Source organism: Chenopodium album, chromosome 7, assembly GCF_948465745.1.
Source record: "Chenopodium album chromosome 7, dcCheAlbu1.1, whole genome shotgun sequence".
In the NCBI taxonomy this organism is placed as follows: domain Eukaryota; kingdom Viridiplantae; phylum Streptophyta; class Magnoliopsida; order Caryophyllales; family Amaranthaceae; genus Chenopodium; species Chenopodium album.
The window spans coordinates 57,673,385-57,690,912 of record NC_137840.1 but is presented as its reverse complement, the minus strand read 5'-3'; the positions used below and the strand labels follow the sequence as shown (position 1 = coordinate 57,690,912).

The 17,528-nt window shown below is 35.3% G+C and overlaps 1 pseudogene; it reads left to right on the top strand.

The window, feature by feature from the left end:
* Positions 1-3,057: 3,057 nt before the first annotated feature.
* LOC145640358 (methionine--tRNA ligase, cytoplasmic-like) lies at positions 3,058-5,618 on the top strand (annotated as a pseudogene).
* The last annotated feature ends 11,910 nt before the right edge of the window (positions 5,619-17,528 follow it).

Sequence of the window (17,528 nt, the reverse complement as noted above, 5' to 3'; positions counted from 1 at the left end):
AGGTGACATATTATTTGTAGTTTTGTGTATGTTTTCACTTTTGCTAATAGTTTTAGTGGAGATATTAATTTGTTGTTTGATTGATTTTTGATGTTTATTAAAAATACATTTATAAATAAGTATTCACTAATATGACCACTAGACCTGATCATACTAAGTCTCGTCTGAAAAATTCTCAAGTTTGGGCAGCTTAAAAAATTCATTTTTTTAGATAATTTGTTGCTTTGCCTATTAATATAAATTATGACATTATAATTTCTATATATTTGATTTGTATGTTTTATCAAATTTTATTTGTTGAATACAATTATTTTTCTTAAAAAAATTAGACTTACCGTGCATGACATGGGCATTAAGCTAGTATATCAATATAATTTTCTTCCCGCGAATATCTGAGCGTTGGTAGGGCAAAGAACTAGTTTTAAAAATATTTTTTAAACGTAAGGTAATATTTTCAAAATATTTTTTAAACTTAAAGTATAATTTTCAAAATATCATTCAAACTTAATGTAATTTCAATATTCGGGGTATTGTTCGAGCCACAAACTAGATTTGTTGAAAATGACCATAATTCAAGACATAACACAGTAGAGTTTTTTTTATAGAAAAGTTACAAGTACTTTAATTGATACACAATAATAAAAGTTTTTTTTTTTTAAAAAAAAAAAAAAAAGAAAAGCAAATCTACGAGTACTAATCTATAGCACGTTATTATTATTATTAAACGTAAAGGGACAACATGATATCGCTATGTGTCACCGTTACCTCAATGTGATTTGGCGCCACATCAGCATTACGTGTAACCCTATGTATCATCATTCAAGACTCTTCATATTTGTAACTTTCGTATTTAATTTTCTGGTAGATTGTAACTTCTAAATAATTGCACATACATTAAATTACAATTTAATTAGTAAGAAATCAATCACATACTAATGGTTATCTCCTTGGATGCTATTTTTTTTGATTCAATACACAGTTAAGCAATTATGCATAGTAATATTTACAAGTATACAATTGCATTCCTCTTTCTATTTACATATATTTTTTATTTCTATTTTTAAAAATTATACTAAAGGTAGTATTTTCAAAATGTTTTTTAAACTTAAGGTAATATTTTCAAAATATCATTCAAACTGAATGTAATTTCAATATGAATCGTGCGAGCCACAAACTAGTTTACCTAAACCTAAACCATTTTATTAGGAACCCAAAAACATTTATCTTAGCCCAAATCCCTTTAATCTTAATTTTAACCCAATAACGTAAATTGATAATTGTTATCCCTAGTCCTAATCAAGCTCTAATTCCTTTTCCTTAGTTATTAGTTGTAAGTAAAAAAAGCCGAAAAGCCATATAAGTTTCTCTTGTTATCGAATCAAAGGCACATAAACAAGATAAAGGAAACCTTAATTTCTTGCCGGTATGGAGAAGTTTCCAGTAGAAGATGAACAATTCTCTGTTGGATCAGCTATTTTGGAGAATATTTCAATAGAAGGGCAACGCAACGTGTTGGTGACGAGTGCGCTCCCTTACGTGAACAACGTACCTCATTTAGGAAACATTGTAGGTTTAGTCTTGAGCGCTAGGGGTGTTCAAAAATATCCGGTCCGAAATATCCGATCCGAAAATCCGATGATCCGATTCGAAATTTCGGATATCCGATCCGGTTTTTAAGGTTTCGGATATTTCGGATCAGATATCCGAAAAAAATATCGGATATTCGGATCGGATACGGATCGGATTTTGTCCGAAAATTTTAACTACCCGATCCGAAAACCCGACTATCCGATCCGAATATCCGACTATCCGATCCGAAAATCCGGATATCCGAAAATTTCGGATCGGATTCGGATCGCAATTTCTCCGATCCGAAAATTTCGGATATCCGAATTTTCGGATCGGATCGAATCGGATATCCGAAATTGAACAGCCGTACTGAGCGCTGATATATTTGCTAGGTTTTGTCGTCTTAGGGGCTACAACGTCCTCTTCATCGGCGGTAACGATAAGTACGGTACAACCACTGAGGTCCGGGCTGCTTCCGAGAATCTCACACCCCGCGAGATCCGCGACAAGTACTATCCCTTACACAAGGAGATTTATCAGTGGTATTGGACTGTTCCTTGTTTCTTGTACTAGGTGATGTATGTGTGGTTTGATGGTCCTCTTGTTTATGTGTCTATCACAAAGTGTCACACATCTAAGTTAATGTATGGTTGGTGCACCCGGGTGCACCATGCGCATGGTGCACCCGAAAAGAACATAAGGTATATTTAAAAGAACATGGGCAAAAAAAGAACATTATATATATTTATAAAGAACATGAGCATAATATGTTCTTTAAGTTTGATGATTATGTTCTTTGAGTTTGAACTATACGTTCTTTATATTATACAATATGTTCTTTATATTATACAATATATTCTTTAATCTATGTACATTAAAAAAAAAAAAAATCAATCAACTCAAGTAACCAGAAAAAAGAACATGTTCTTTAATGTATTATCATGTTCTTTTTGTAAAGACTTTATGTTCTTTGGCTAGAGGTGATCAAAGTTAGAACGGCCCGACCCGATTTTGGACGGGTTTTGGGTTGAATTTTTTCGCCCCCAAAATCGGGTCGGACCCGACCCTTAAATTTAATTTATTGGGCGGGTTTGGGAATGCGTTTTATGCATTTTAGTTGATTTTTTTACTCGACCCGAAAAGCCCGCATGGCCGGACAATTTTGGGCACAAAAACTTCAGCCCAAAATTTGGCCCAACCCGAGAAGTGAGCTGATTTTTTAACCTTGGCCCGGCCCACCCAATGATCACCTACATCTTTGTCAAACACGAACATGTTCTTTTTTGTCAAATATAATGTTCTTTTTCAAACACGTTCAACACCTAAATAACCATGAAAAATAACATGTTCTTTTTGTAAAAACTTTATGTTCTTTGTAATGTCATGTTCTTGTCAAACACAAACATGTTCTTTTGTCAAACATAGGTATTTTCTTTTTCTAACACTAGCATGTTCTTTTTTTTGCCCATGTTCTTTAAAATATGTCTAATGTTCTTTTCGGGTGCATGGTGCACCCGGGTGCACTACACTATTTTCACATCTAAGTGGGAATTGTGGTGGAAAAATCCACAGAATGTGGAGCTACACCTTTTCATGGGAAAAGACAATGTTCCTTTTTATTCGGTGATTGTTTTGTTTTTACACTCCTTTTCTTCTTTTATTATGCATTCCCAGTGATCTTTTAGCGTTAATAATTGCTTGAGTTGTCACCCTTGATTCAGGTTCATTTCCCTCCATACTTGATTGGCGCCGGGGAAAATTGGACCCTTCCTCATTCAATACATGCTACTCATTTTCTGTTATACAAAGCAGGTAGCTACTCGGCTTTTGCAAGCATCATTTGCCATCTATATACCCTACAATTATATTCAGAACCAATTATCTATTATTGTTTTCTTACAAATGCTTTTTCCAGGAAAATTTTCCAAGATCAGGGGTATTGGTGTTTTTGGTGATGAAGTGAAAGACACGAATATACCTGTAGAAGTGTATAGATTAATTTGACGAGTGTTAGACCAGAAGTAAGCCAAGACTGACATCCCTGTCTTTTATTTCCTTGCCCCCCTCCCCCTGAAACTCTGCATTCAGGCTTGGACATGTGTCAGTAAATACTTGTTAGAACTTCCTATCATTTGCTAATTATACTACTGATATATTACATTTTCAGTCATCCGACTCAAATTTTTCTTGGGACGATTTGCAAGTTAAACTTAATGGCGAGCTTGCTGATAATTTGGGCAATTTCATGAATCGTGTCATCTCTTTTATCGCCAAACCCCCCCGGTAAATCTCTCTGTTGTTCATGCTATATGTGTTTATACAACATATATTCATTGGAAAAGATATTCTAATGATGAAGTTAGAACTGTAGAAGTGAAAATACAAGTCTGAGGCACTTAAAACAATGATGATATCCTTTTCTTTCTCTTTCCCTGAACATAAGAATGATAGTACTTGTTCATTTGTTTTATTTTGATTTTTCCTTTTCTTGTTCTGTACCCATCAGACATTAGACTTATCTGACCTTATTGTGCAAGTGATGGGACATTATTATAATTATGGGGTGATTAATGTGACTATTATCTTATTCAAACTGTTTTAAACATAAGTTGTCACGTGCATATTATTTGGCCAGAAAAAATTCTAGTTAACGTCAGGGTTAATGGACCCTCCCCACAACCCAAAGGACCTTTTGTGCCACCTTTTTAATAAATTGGCTTTTCTCACAAGGTCGACCACTTAAAAGGACTTCCCTGCTAATTTGTTTTGTTTACCTTTCCATCTCATTTTGATCTATATGTTTGCTTTTTTTTTTCTTTCTTCACAAGCAAAGGATATCACTCTATTATCCCTGATGTCTCTGATGCTATACCCTGTGATATTGACAACGATTTAGGTGATTTTCTTCTATGTAATGTGCAAAAATATGTCATGTTTTTAGAGAAGGTAACCTTTATTCCCTTTTAACTGAAGTTGCTTACACTTCATGAGTGCATTTATCGGCTTGTCACCTAATGCTTGTTATTTAACAGTTTATTGTTATTAATTTTTCTGTTAATGTCTTGCGCCTTAATTACAAGGTAAGTTGAAGGATGGTTTGAAGACCGCAATGGCTATTGCTAGTGAGGGAAATCGACACTTCCAGGTATTGGAGACTTTTGTCATGATCAAACTCGCGGTTTTTCATTAATCCTTGCTGTTTACCATTTATATGGCACTAACATTTTTTTTTTCTGTCATTTCATTCTAGAGCACTGAAGTTTGGAAACTTTATGTTCAAGATAGATGAAGGTGTTCTTTTGTTGTCAAAACTTTAGTTGGAGTTGTTTGCATTCTTGCATGTTTGCTTCAACCATATATGCCATCATTCAGCATAAAGGTATGTATTGTGGCTTTAATTCTTGAGCTTTATCTCCCTTAGCTAAGGCATTGTTTGGCATTGCTTTTTATTTTTAGTTTCCAGATTTTTTGAAAACAAAAAAAAACCAAAAACTGAAAACAAGAAAAAGATGTTTCCACTTTTCTGTTGTAAGTTAACAAAATTGTCTTGATTTTACCAAGTTTGAATAATTTTTTATTCATTATATGACATATCATACGATTTTAAAAACCAAAAATAGAAAACTATAGTGATGCCAAACGAACCCTAAATTTTAATTTCTGTTGTAAATTGAACTCATGTTTGGCATTAAGGTATTCTAGCAACTTAAGCTGGATGCTTGTGAGTTTACACTTGTTGATGAAGATATAAAAAGGGCTCAGAAGCCTTGGGAAATCGTCCCCGCCAGCCATCAAATTGGGAAGCCATGTCCTTTATTCAAGAAATTGGTACATTCTGTTCACCCTTGCTCATTCACCATATTCTAAACCTCCTTCTATCTTTCTCACATAATTTTTTTGTTCTCTAGAGTGATAATGAGGTCAAAGAACTGGAGAGTAAATTTTTTGGAGGCCAGACATATCGTCATGAGAGTGTGGTCAACAAAAGCAATGTTGAGGTAATTGATCATTCATGTAAATTTAACATCCTATTAACTCATAATCTGTGAACTGACTTGTGTATGTAGTTTCTATGTCTTAATATCATCCCTTGTTTCTGGTGGTGTCAACTATGTGGAAGGAATCTGTTACTCATCAAAAAGGAATCTTATTATTATTATTAGGAAAATTTGTCAGAAAAAACCATTTATAGCAACTATTTTATTGGGAAAAACCTTATAACAATTTTTTAGCAAGAAGAAACCAGATTCTTAAATTATTTTGTTGAAGACAACCAATGGTGAGAATCCGTTATTGACTTAGTGTTTTCCGGCGTTTACCTCACATGTGCCGGTCACATGCTCCTTTTTTTACTAAACCCATCCAATTTCTCCTAATTCCCCCACTAATTTCCATCTTTCCTTTTAATTTACCCCCTTTTATCTTCTTCTTTCCCTTCTTATTCTCTCTGTCCCCAATTGTTTGCTCCAAACCATAAATTCACTATATTAAGGCATTTGGCAAAAAATGGTACATATGGGTTGACAAAAATATCAATGAGGAGGGGAGAGATAGAGAGAGTGTAAGTGGGAAAACATGCCAAAAGTAGTATGGGGCAATCTTTTGGGGACATCTTAAAAAGGCAATTGGTGCAAACAATTAGGGAGAGTGAGAGTAGTTAGGAAATGCGTATTATCTATTTTGTTTTTTTTTTTGAGGAAATGCGTATTATCTATTTATCTAGGTGTTATTATTAATGTTTGAATCTAACATCTATAATAACATTGTAATGCTGGTCATTTTTTTCAATTTTTTTTTTTTGATGGTAAGTGAAACTGTACTGAACGTTTAAGCTATTGACACTGAGAGTCACAACAATTGGAAAATATTTTGTACGAATTTGATTAGTATTTATAAGCTATATGATAATTTCTCAAGCTTTTCTACTTTCATCATCAATAATTATATATTTTCTCCGTTTTTTAATAGTTGCAACACACATTTTTTTCACGCTATTTAAGAAAAGTGGGATTCACATGCTGTAATACACTTTAAAATGGGGTGAGTAGTTTTTTGGAATATAATTTAGTGCTTTAAATAAGAGAAATAGTACAACTTTTTTCAAAAGACTTTCCATTTATAGTGTGTTGCAATTATTGTGACAATTAGTGTTGCAAGTATTAAGAAACGGAAGAAATATTATAAGTTAAGACACACCAGCAATAACATGTGTCATTTTTTGGTGTGCCTGGAAAAAAAAATTTATACCTAAATAAAAGATTACAAAAGATTTTCCTTAAAAAAAAAATTATAATAGATTTAATGTATCCTTCCAAATATATATTGATTCCATAAACTTCTTAACAGTTACGTACTACTTTATCATTAATAAAAACAAAGATTTTTGTAGAAAAAAAATTATGTATTTAATTATGTATGAAAAGCTTGCCAGGTCTTTAAAAAAAAACAGCTTGCCAAGAAAACTATGAAAAAAAATATTTTAATGCAGTTGTTTATTGAGAAAAAAAATGCAACATACATAATAGAGAATGAATAATAGTGTGCAAAAAAAGGAATCTATTTACGGGTTAAATTCATATTGTGAAGATTTTTATTTTATTAGTAAAAGGAAAACGGTATAAATTTGTTGGTGAAATATATATAAGAATTATTTAGAAAATAACACCACAAATAGCCAAAATTTTAATTATAACACTACAAAATTTGAAACTTTCATTATAACACCACAAAAAAAAAAAAAAAAGCTCCAAAAAATTGATTTCACCACCACTTAACGGATTTTTGGATGGAATTCGTTAAGTGGGGTCCACATTGCCACATGTCACCATATTATATTATTGGTTAAAAAAAATTAAACCCAGGCCCACCACCACCACTGCCCCTGCCGGCATCCCAACCCCAGCCACCGGCACTTTTTTACTCTCCTACCCCAGCCGCCAGCGCTCCACCGTAGCCTAGACGCGCCTACGCACAACCCTAGCCCAATCGCCCGCGATCCCTTCCCTACCTACCCCGGCCACCACTGCGTAAAACCACCCCCGTTCCCTACCCTTAAAACGGTCAAATCGACCATGGAAATCGACTATTCGGCCATTTTGAGGGTGGAAAAAAAATTGGTGGTTTTCAGGCTTTCGGTCGTGGTTGGGATGGTGTGTTTCAACTTTCAAGGCTGGGGTGTTTCAAGGTGGATGGTTTTCGTTCTTGGCTGGCTGGGATGATTTAAGCGCCAGTTGGGGTTGGTGGCTGGGCTCGGTTGAGGATGTTTCACCGGTGATGGCGGGAGGCGGGATTAGTGAGGCTTGGTTGGGTTTGCGGCAAAGGGGCTTGCGACAGTGGGGCTTGCGGAAGAGTAGGGGTGGTTTTGTCAGTCCAGGGTGGTCGTCTAGGGGAGCCGACAATCGGGAATGGAGTGACGACGATGGAGGCTGGGAGAACCGGAGCCTGAGGGTGGTGGCTAGGGTTAATTAGGAGTTATGTTTTTGTTCTATTTTTTTTCTTTGTTTTAATCAAATAGTTAACTAACACGTGTAAAGTGTGGTGTCCAGTAACGGTTTTTTGGATGGCGTTAGAAAGCGGTGGTGAAATCAATTTTTTTTTTTTTTTTTTTTTTTTTTTTTTTTTTGTGGTGTTATAATAAAAGTTTGAAATTTTGTGGTGTTAGAGCATCACCAATGGCGAGCTACAATGCTTTGTAGCTTGCTTTTCCACATTAATTTTTAAGCTACAACACTTTTTAGCAACAAAGTGTTCCAATAGTAAGCTACAACATCTTTTAGTTTGTAAAAAATAAATATTAAAAAAATATATAAATAATTATACACATGTTACAATATGAGTGGAGTTTATTTGTCTCTTTTTCAATCAAGCATGTAGCTTGGTTAGGCTACAATTGCTAGCATGTTGCTCAATTTTTTATTCTCCAATGATAAGTATGTAGCTAGGAATTTTATATATATTGCAAGTAAGTCCTTATAATTAAACCATTGGAGATGCTCTTATAATCAATTTTTTTGTTATTTTGTGGTGTTATTTTCTAAAAAATCCTATGTATAAATATACATACATACACATTTTAAAATATCTATTTTGCTAATAATAGACTTTCATAATACATTCATTTTACAAATTAATAACTAAGTCATATTTAATTTTTTATAATTAAATATAATGTTAATTAAAGAATAGTTATTAACCGTGCAGGGTACGGGACCTAACCTAGTAATATCTTAAAATACTGGTACAATATAAGTTGTGTGTTAATTTATTTTATTAAATATAGGGTGACTTGTTGTGTTACTAGTACAAAGTACTTCCGCTGTTTTTTACGACTATATTGCAAATAGGCACTTGATAAGGAAAAACTAAAAGACCAAATTACCCCTGCCCACTTAACATTCCCCTTCACTGGGTTTTCAGTCTCACAACCACAACGATCGTACCTTTTCACTCCACCGCCACTTCCCTATACACCACTAGGGGTGTACATAATCAGGACCGGACCTGACCCAAACTTGTAGATTCAGGTCCGGACCTGAAACCCTGTAAAATTGTGTGTTTTTTTTTATTTGAAAAAAGCTTATTATTCAAAAATGAAAACAAGTACAAATTATGCAACAGGTCTAAAATTATCATAACAAGTCCATAAACAGGTCCAACATGTTATTTATTAAAAAAAACAAAAAAAAAAAAATCACAAAACAGGTCCGTTCAGGTCCAAACCCGGATCGGACCTGTTGCATCAGGTCTGACCCGGAACCGGAGCTGTTGAATCAGGCTCGGTCTTCAGTCCTCAAAATTCTTTAATTCAGGTCCCGGTCCCAATAGGTCTGGTCTAGTTTTGGACCGGTGTACAACCCTATACACCACCGCCACATCCATTGGATTCTTTTCAAATTTGATAAAAATCGCATCCATAACATTGTACTTGCCATTCCGAAGATAAAGAAATGAGGGGAGAGAATATCCAAAATTTAACCATCATGTACAAGACCTTTTTTGTAAGAAATTAAAAGCTTGGACGTCAAAATAGGCTATGATAGTTTTTGGAATTTCAGCCAAATATCATATGATTAGAGGTGCAACAAGGAGGAAATGTCTCTAGACACTTTGTTATACCAATTGTATTAAAAGAATGCTCATTTAACTAAGACGACACATGTGCATTTAGGATTTACTAGTTTTTAGCCCGCGTGCATAGCGAGCGGTCCCCCAATGTGATTTCGTCTCCGTGATTAGTGTGTAATTAGTCATATTTTATGTGTTAATGTAATTTAATTTTTCTAATGATCACTTTAGTTATAGTACATAATGCTGCAGACATAGAGGCTAGAGTGGGCAGGATCGGATGGCAGGCAGAAGGCATATGAGCATGCTGTTAAGGGGAATGATTGTCGAGATATTCAGCATTTTTTTATAACAAAAAGATTGTAAGAAATGAGTTATTAATATAGTTTCAGTATTGTAATGGCTTTATCATCAACTAATCAAATCATTACAGCTTTCCCTTAATATTTTCTTGAATACAGTCTTGTTTTTTTAGTGAACATCATCGAGTGTTCCTTGCTTTCTGTAATCATCAGGCTTGATCCTCATCACCTAAATTGCACATAACTAAAGCTTGAACTAAAACAGGAGTCGCACGGTCTCCCAATTTGGTCATCTATCCTTGGTGATTAATGTGTAATTATGCGATGATATATGTGCTAATTATTTATAACGTTTTATTAGTAACAAAGTTAGGTATAGATGTTGGCGTTGATCAAAGTTGAAATATGATAGAATAGATTGTGCTTGTAGGCGTCGTTCGAAGTGCGCCTAGGTTAGAGCATGTTGTGAATATGCTTGACACTCTTAGGAAGTGGGAATTGACATAATACGATTAGGGACAAATAAAGTAGGGAGCCGCCAACAAGTTTGTAAGGAACTTGTAAACCATTCACGGATCATAAAAAGGCAACCAAGAATAAGGGACAACAAAGGCACCAACGATTGACCCGTGAAGGTTACACCCCATTCATAATCCATGAGATTACTAACTCCATATGGTTCGGAACCACGAAAGGAAGATCAGGGATGATGGTACGAAGTGAGTCATGGAGTCACATTCGCCCGTATTGGCCTTACTCGATTCGTATAGTGAAAGATGATTCCTGCGATCTCAAAGGCATACAAACTGTAGACATCTAAAAATGTCTCCCCAAAACCAATCCCGATGATGAACAACCTTTCACCACCATTATTGGTCGGGTTGAGTATTTAATCTTGGAGGGCTTAAATCCATATCATAAAACAACCCAATTCCTAGCCCATTTCCCCAAACTATAACTTATTTTTCTCTTTTCGTGCCTTTAAACCCAAAATAATTCATTTCGTGTCCTTTAAAATCATTCATTTCGTGTCCTTTTTATAAAAACGTTTAATCCAGTTTATTTTGGTCCATAATATGGGTCAAATGATTAAATATTTGGATGGGGCTTTAAAATATCTTTCCAACGATATATTATAAGCCCAAATCCGAGTTATAACGAATAAGTTATGGCCAAAATATTAAAATGAGCCCAAACCGAACCTAAGCCCACCTTACCTACGACCCAATGATCATGTAGAGGGACGAAATGATTTAATCCAATTCCTAAACCAATTAGGATTAATTAGTAGCTTCTATAAGTTTCTAAAAGATCTTAATTATTCTTTATTGAAAAGATAAGATTAAAGAGTTTGAAATTGAATAAAACTCCTTTTTTAAAGTCCTAATTTTATCCGAATTAAAAGACATTCAAAGATAGACAGATATGAATTTTGTTCCTCATAATTTTTATCTGAATTTTATTTGGTTGGATAGCCCTTGAAATTAACTTTCCAATGATATATTATAATATCAATTCCGAGCTATAACGGAAAAGATATTAATAAAATGTCAAACTTTATCCAAAACTGACACCGTATCACTATTTCGTCTATATCTTTTGTTATACAAAATATTTTAATCTGATTTAAAATGGGTTAGAAATAATACTTCAAGAGCTTTCCACCGACATCTTATTCATCTTATTCCGATTTCTGGATTAAAAGATATGATAAAAACAAAAACCGTAAAAACTGCTGTCTATCGAGTTTTATTCCGATTTAATTCGGATCTTATCTTAATTCTTCGACCCTTCTTTTTTTCTCTATAAATAGAGGTCATATCACCCCTTTTTCAATCATCAACAAGCTTGATCACCAAATCATTCTCTTCTTCCTCTTTAGCCTAAACACTAGCCACCCTATTCTCTCATAATACTTCCCCTAATTATGCACTCCAAGGAGTTCATACAATACCCAAATTTCTATACTTAAACCAAAGCGTGAAAGGTATAATTGGCTGAGGGTTTGGACCAAATCAACTCTACTTTTAATTTTATTTAATTTCCATTTTATTTATATTTTAATTGAAGTTACTAACAGTTTATTCATGATGTAGCAATTCAAGAAAACGCGGAAAGTGAGTAATTAATCACTTAATTACTCGTATTTTTATTCTTGTTGCTAGTATCATGATTAGGGTTATTATTATTATTTAATTTGACTAACAATTTATGGTTAAATTGCTTCCAATGTTAATGTTTATTTTGTTATATTTATTGATCACCATATTGCACGTTTAAAGAGAATATGTAATTGAAAATCACGCCTAATAAGATAATTTGGACAACCGGTTTAGGTTCCTTTTTAATCTTGTTATTAATTCAAGTGATCACTAATATTTTAGAATTATGTGTTGCATTAATATTCAACCAATTTAGCATAATAATAGTTTGGAGCAAATTGAATATTTTGTTTGTATGCCTTTGAGATCGCAGGAATGCTTTTCACTATAAGAATCGAGTAGAGGCCAATACGGGCAAATGTGACTCCATGACTCACTTCGTACCATCATCCCCGATCCTCCTTTCGTGGTTCCGAACCATATGGAGTTAGTAATCTCATGTATTATGAATGGGGTGTAACCTTCACGGGTCAATCGTTGTTGCCTTCGTTGTCCTTTTATCGTGGTTGCCTTTTATGATCCGTGAACAGTTTACGAGTTCCTTAAAAACTTGTTGGCGGCTCCCTACTTTCCTTGTCCCTAATCGTATTTTGTCAATTCCCACTTCCTATGAGTGCCAAGCATATTCACAACATGCTTTAACGTAGGCGCACTTCGAGCGACGCCTATAATTTGGCAACTCCACTGGGGAGGATTCTTTGTTATTTATCGATTTGAGTGATTGGTATTTAATTGAGATGAGTGGATGAGACTTGAAAGATTCTTGAATTGTATTCCTGCGATTTAATTGACATTGTCACATATGCATATGCATTTTAGGTCACCTATTTTTCCACAATAGTACGTATTCTACGTATGTGGCTAGCCCGGGGGATTTAAGCTCTATCGACCCAAAAACGTTCATGACAATAAGGGTTCATCCGAGTTTTTAAATCCACCCAAACCATGGAGTCGAGTTCGATTTCATCACGAACTCGCGGAGCCGCCCGTTGGCATACACCCTCAAGGGAAGCTGCCTTGATAACGCGTCCAAACTCTTAACTATGATACCCTTTGACACCCAAAAGCTTGACCATAGTGGAACATAGATCTTGACTCTAGGTTGCGAAATTCATTGCATTATTCGTGACAATGTGCTTATATGTGCATTTTTTTTTTATTGATTTTTTTGTTAATTATTTTTTTTATTAAACCCTTTTTATTTTTTTTTTATTTTTTTAGAGTCGAGTCATAGATTTTTTTTTAATTTTTGAGTCACCCGGATTTTTATTCCCGTATACTGCACAAGAGTCAACTTGCTTTGGTTATATCCGGAGTTCTAGAAAGAGTTACGTGGCGTACAACCTATGGATATGTAGCCCCGAGTTTTATCTTTCATTTGGAGCTAGTTTCTTCCTAATCAGAGTCACAGATCAAAAGTTATAACCGATATACTACAACCTGTCCAGTTTAGGTGTCTTTTTAACGTTAACTTTTTTATTTTTTTTTTATTTTAAAAAATAAAATAAAATAAATCGTGTCAAGCTAGTCTTAGACAAGTCCTTTAATCCGTGTCAACTCGTATAACATAGGATTATAGATTTTTATTTTTATTTTTTATTTATTTATTTTTTTATACCCATGAGTCATAACTCTCTAGAATTCTAGTCCTCTTCCTAGTTTCTTGTGATCGATTTTTGTGTTAACCTTAACATGTGTTCTTTGTCTTTGATTGTGGTTGATCTTATTTATGACTAACGATGGCCAATGGACCGTTTTCACCTATTAAATAGCATAAACATTAAAATTGGACAAAATTAATCAAGTTAGTTTGTCTTTTAGTCTTCCGTGCTATTTGGTCATTGAGTCCTTTGTTTTTCACAACGTCCTCATGTCTAGCCATGCGATCATACCACGAGTCTTAAAATTAAAACTCACCTAATCACACATGTTGAGTCATTGCACACACTTTGTCTTCGAGTAATGCACTATATTGTTTATGATCGTATACTAGGACCATGCATGCATCGCTTTCCGTCGTAATAGGAATGAGTGGAGTATTTCCCATCAGTTTTCAAAATTGTTTCATACACTCTTCCATTCCAATTCGAGTATTGAGTGAATGCATTAAGTGAGTTCATCCTTACACAATACTTGACTCTAAAATCACTAGGCAATAGTTGGAAGAATAAGGGGAACATCACTCCTTCCTTCTTTCCTTCCAATCAAAACATCAACAACAAGAAACTTTTTTCCTCACCAGGCGGCAAGAAGTAACTCATAAACAATCATGAAGACAAAGCACGATGCAAGCTTCTCACCAAGATTTCATGTTTTCTTCTTCTTTTGTTTCAAACCCTCCCCTTAAAATGTCTAGCATAGGCTCTCCTTATCCATGTGTCTATGTGTCACATTTCTTACCTTCTTCATAAATGAGCATCTCTTTCTTACATTCGATCACGTAATTAGCAAAAATAAAAAAAATTGCCGAACTAAATACAAGGTAAACCAATGACTTGAGGCACCTTTGGAACCCTGTCATTCCCTATTAACCATTTAATCACATATCCATTTATTCGTCAACCACTTTGAGCCTCGTCTAACGATTGACCTTATTTATTCAACCCACATTCACTTAACCCTGGGATGGGAAGATGTGCAATTTGTGTAACAATCAGAAAGCAAGTTCAAATAAAAAAAAAAAAGGGAAAAGAATAAGTAAATAAATAAAAAAAAAAAAACAATGTCTAAAGGCAAGTGTTCCAATGTCTCCGATATGAACATGTCTCAAATTGCGTCTCTCATCGAGTGCTTGGTACCGTGCCTGAGAAACATGAATGATAAGTGAGTGATGGACCGCATGATTTGAGATTGCCTACATTGATTCACAAGAATGGAAAGGAGAAAAAAAAAAGAAATTCAAAACAAAAAAAAAATATATGAAAAATAAAACTTGCAAAGTCTAATACATAATTGCATATCTTGGGGGCTTCTCTCAGGTCTTGAGCCTTTTACCCCTTTCTTCTTTAAACCTTCAGCTTATCCACATTACAACCCTTGAAAGACCTCTTTGAGGTGTACACACACTTGTGCAAAGTTCGGCTAGAGCTACGTTGGCCTGATTCCTAACGGATACGTAGGCAACCTCACATCGAGGTGTGGCTACATTCATATTCGCATTCATATCCATGCATGATCAAGTCAAAGAATATCCAATGCTTACCCCTACCCATTTAGAGCTAGAGTTGGGGGCTGAACCCATATCACATTAGCTTACCTAGCCTAAAGAGTCATCATTTTTTACTCTTCTCACATATATTTCCATCACCATAACACTTGCAGCCAGCCTTAGTATCACATTCACACACTTCACTCACACATCCATATCCATATCATCCTTCCCTTTAAGAACCCTTTTCATGGAATCTTATTTCAACACTGTGCATGTTTCATCATCTTTCAAGACAACATTCATTAGGAGAAACGTTGTATACTTGCTTAGCTTCCTGACCTGAGCAATATTCATTGTTTCACGCATCGCATAATGTGCTGAGCAACATTTTTTAATCAAACATAGCATATCGTGCTTATCTCCTTAACCTAAGCAACGTTCATTATGAAATAATCACTTTATCTGTATACGTGCTTAGCTTCCAGACCTAAGTGACGTTCAAGATCGTTTCTTTACACCATAAATGATGCTTAGCTCCAAGACCTAAGTTAATTCATCTATCGTGTCACATGATGTAATTGTCCTTAGCCTCCTGGCCTAAGGACATGCATCATGCATATATTACTTTCAAGAAAAGCAATTCAATCCATGCGATTCATTTTGTCTTGCTCAACGAGGAAGTTCAACACTTCTTTCCTTTTTTTCGCATCTTTTCTTTCGGGGAAGTTTAAAAAAACTTTTTCAAAATTTTCTCATCGAGGGAAGTTCGAAAATAAAAGTTCAGTTTTCACATCTTTCTTTTTCGGGAGAAAGTCGGTACCCTCCACTCATGACAAAGATTGACGGAAAATTTTTGCTTTTGCATTTTTAATTGCTTGTGTCAGTGCACACACTCACTCAAGACACATACAATCACAAGTCATACACATGTCATGTCATGTCATGTCAAGTCAAACTTGGTCAAGTCAGTTGGTCAAGTCAATCACAGTATATACGAGTCCCTTGGCAAATTTGATTTTGCAGGTCTTATCTACAGCCCACATCCGGGGACAAGCAGACCATTTACAGCCCACGTCCGGGGACAAGCGGACCATCTACAGCCCACATCCGGGGACAAGCGAACCATCTACAACCCACGTCCGGGGACAAGCAGACCATCTACAGCCCATGTCCGGGGACAAGCGGACCATCTACAGCCCACGTCCGGGGTCAAGCGGACCATCTACAGCCCATGTTCGAGGACAAGAGAACCAACTACAGCCCACGTCCGGGGACAAGCGGACCATCTATAGCCCACGTTCGGGGACAATCGAACCACCATCATTTCATGACGCAAGGTTCTCGATACACAGAGACTTGCAATCTCATCATCTGTCGACTTTCCTCAAGCATGGAAAGTATTATCCGGTGGATTTCTTTAAGCATAGAAAACCGCCAAATTCCTTTGTCGGCTTTCCTCAAGCATGGAAAGCATTTTGGTGGGTTTCGTCAAGCATAGAAAAACGCCAAAATCATATGTCGACTTTCCTCAAGCATGGAAAGTGTCATCCGGTAGGTTTCTTCAGGCTTAGAAAGCTACCAAACTCGTTAGTCGACTTTCCTCAGGCATGGAAAGCATTTCAACAAACGTCATCCGGTGGATTCCTTCAAGAATAGGAAGCTGCCAAACTCATTTTCCACCGATACACTGGTGTCAGATAAGCGTTTTATCCCTTTACTCTTTTATCTGTGGAACTAACATTTTTCTGCAGGTATCGGCGTATACAGAGTGATTTAGGATCGCAGAACGTCTTAAATCATTCTCTGTCCCTATTGACTACTTTGACTATTATTTTCGAAACTGATGTTTCTACAAACTCAGTCAAAGTGGGGGCTTCTGTAGACACCTAAAAATGTCTCCCCAAAACCAAACCCGATGATGAACAACCTTTCACCGCCATTATTGGTCGGGTTGAGTATTTAATCTTGGAGTGCTTAAATCCATATCATAAAACTACCCAATTCCTAGCCCATTTCCCCAAACCATAACTTATTTTTCTCTTTTCGTGCCTTTAAACCCAAAATAATTCATTTCATGTCCTTTAAAATCATTCATTTCGTGTCCTTTTTATAAAAACGTTAAATCCAGTTCATTTTGGTCCATAATATGGGTACAATGATTAAATAGTTTGATGGGGCTTTAAAATATCTTTCCAACGATATATTATAAGCCCAAATCCGAGTTATAACGAATAAGTTATGGCCAAAATATTAAAATGAGCCCAAACCGAACCTAAGCCC